Raw genomic sequence first — 2,832 nt, forward strand, 5'->3', positions numbered from 1 at the left:
TCAACAAATCAGTGATGCGCCCACACACAGAATTTTAAATTGTTCATAAAATTCTAGAATTAATTTGTTCTATTTTATTTAATTATATATACACATGCATTTATTGATTATTATTATTTAAATACATATCTGTTCTAGATTCAATGTAAACACTATGCTTTGGCAATACATTGTATCAATTGTCATGCCAATAAAGCACATATTAGAGAGAGAGAGAGAGAGACAAAGGGAAGACACAAATCAACCAATAGCATTGTTGAATGGGCTGAGATGTAGACTGCTAAAAAACCTGGAGGAATCGGTAAAGCCAGCAACATTTCCAGCTTGGCCATCAATATACTTTAAAGGTCTATGTTTTCTTCTCATAAAACCAGGGACAGAGGTAGTTTTCCCTGACAATAGGGAATGTGCCAGGATACTGAGGACATCGATCTGGTCACCCTGGAATGACTTGACTCAGGTGGGCGGTTTACTAAGGCCTATGACAGTGGTGGGAAATCTAAGGCCTGGCCGTGCAAGGTGGGCCACATGCGGCCTGTTGTGCTGTTTAATCCAGCCAATGTCTTCATGATCAAGGCCTCAGGTCTGATTTGTCAGGAAAGTGTTGCATTATTCATGAAATACAATCAGTTCCCACTTATCCTAACCCTAACTCTATCTTTATTCTCCATGCCAAGTATGAGCTCTTATCCTCTGGCAGAAGATATAGGGTACCCCAATGTAAACTAAGTATATTTCTAAACTATAGGCATAATTTGAACCTACCTCAATTGAAACTTTAAATAATGTTGCTTGAAGCTGCAGGGGTTGTGCAATAGCTTCATGATATAATGCATATAGGGTTGTGTGTAGGTTGCTCTTGTTTGTGAAAGATGAGCAATAGATTGTGGCTGTGATGTGCTTCAGTCTGGCTACATATCACTTTATGTATGTTGTTTTTTTATTGTAAGTACATGTCAGCTGTATGATAAAACAAATATGTCAAGTGTTATGTGTGAAGCATTTGAACTTGAGGCAAATATCCCTCTGGGGACAATAAAGGAGGCCATCGCTGCAAAGTGGTCTCCATGATATGTAAAAATTAAAACGTTGTTGTAGTACTATAGCAAACACATTGTTGGAAAGGTCTCAACCTCGACAGTATGCATGTCAGTCCGAAGAGCATACATTACTCCTGCTTTGAAATATTGACCTCTGAACCTTGAACCCAGTACATGTTTGAAGGCTTGCCATTTAGTAACAGAAGGTGCTACACCAGCTGTTATAGAAAGCTCTGGACCTTAGCTGTCATGTAGATATGGTCTCCAAAGTTTACCCATTGTAAGCACTGTCAAATATGGTAATAAGCTATTTTGACCTATTTAACAATTTGATTTTTTAAATCTGATGACACCAGTGTGTTCCCCATCCCAAAAAAACCCATGGTGTATCCAAAATTCTACACTGCCAACTTCTAATTATGATAAATATACCAATATATTTTAAAACTACAACTTCCACTAGAGACGCTGTCTGCAGTGAATGGGCTTCAACTAAACTCAAAAAGTTCAAAACTGAGCAACGTGTTGTTTCTGGTGACAAAACCACTGATTAAATATGTACATGAAGCGATACTGGCGTTATAAGTGGGATATGGGCTTCGCATGCGCCCTGCTCGGCCCATATAGTAGTGTTCTGTCTTACAGCATACTGTAATGTTTCACCGGTGTAAGAATTACAGAACCTCAGACACTTTGAACTTCTGAGATGGACAACACCAACACGGTGTATTAACAAAGACATCTGTCTCCACATCCCACTGAGAGAAAATGCAGGAAAACGCCTCTCACATATGCATCAGTGCATTTCAACCCCTTCCTTCCCTCACCCATCCTTCCCTTCACTCAACTCACTCAGAATGGTCAATAGTGGAATATAATGTTCTACATTAATGCAAGTGATATTAACAGTCATGTTTGGTATCACTTGACTTGTCTCAGGGCAACTGGTACAATGGTCTTATTCTTATAAGAAGTAAACTAAAAGGTAATACAGATCCTAAGAGTTTAGAGATTTTGCATACTGTCGAGGGCAGGTCAGTTTCAAGTGGTTTCCATGCAAAATTACCTTTTGTCCCAAAAGGTGTTAACTCGTCAATGCAAATTCCAATCGTTAGCTCCTGTCTCCATCTCGGGGGATGTTGGTCTTGGTCTGGGGTACTTAAGGAAGTGTTGCAAAAGGATCAGGGCGATCTGTAGCCAGAAGCCCGTAGTGTGGTGTGTCTCGATACTTCACACTATGTATTTCTATAAAGTCAGGTATGCATCTTTTACTCGTAGATTTATCTTTGAGAATTCGATGTTTTGTATTGATATGATTTGATATCTCTGAATTGGCTATGCAATTGACATAATACATATTTACCTGACTGATAATAAATTGTTACATTTGATCTTATTCTGTTTTACTCTGTAATTATTGACTCTAGTAGAATACGTTGTATCCTTGTTAGAGACATGAGCACCTGAATGAACGAGTAAATATAAAGTAAAGAGTCACCAGAATAATCAAATATCAGATGAATACTAATTAGAAATAGACAAACAACCAATTTGCATTTCAACCTAAATTCGAGGTTATAATAAAATGGAGTCAGATTAGATATTAAAATGGAGTCAGATTTGAAGTTAACCTAGACTGAATAACTTTGCGCGCTGAAAAGGCCGAACACGCAGGAAACCTTCACCCACGATTGGATACCGTCCTTGGACCAAATTCGTGGACCTTACACCGGTAATAAGAACAAAATAATATTATTAAAATAATGAATAACATGATACATTTTAGGCATTT

The sequence above is a fragment of the Onychostoma macrolepis genome, chromosome 22 (genome assembly GCF_012432095.1).
Source record: "Onychostoma macrolepis isolate SWU-2019 chromosome 22, ASM1243209v1, whole genome shotgun sequence".
Lineage (NCBI taxonomy): Eukaryota > Metazoa > Chordata > Actinopteri > Cypriniformes > Cyprinidae > Onychostoma > Onychostoma macrolepis.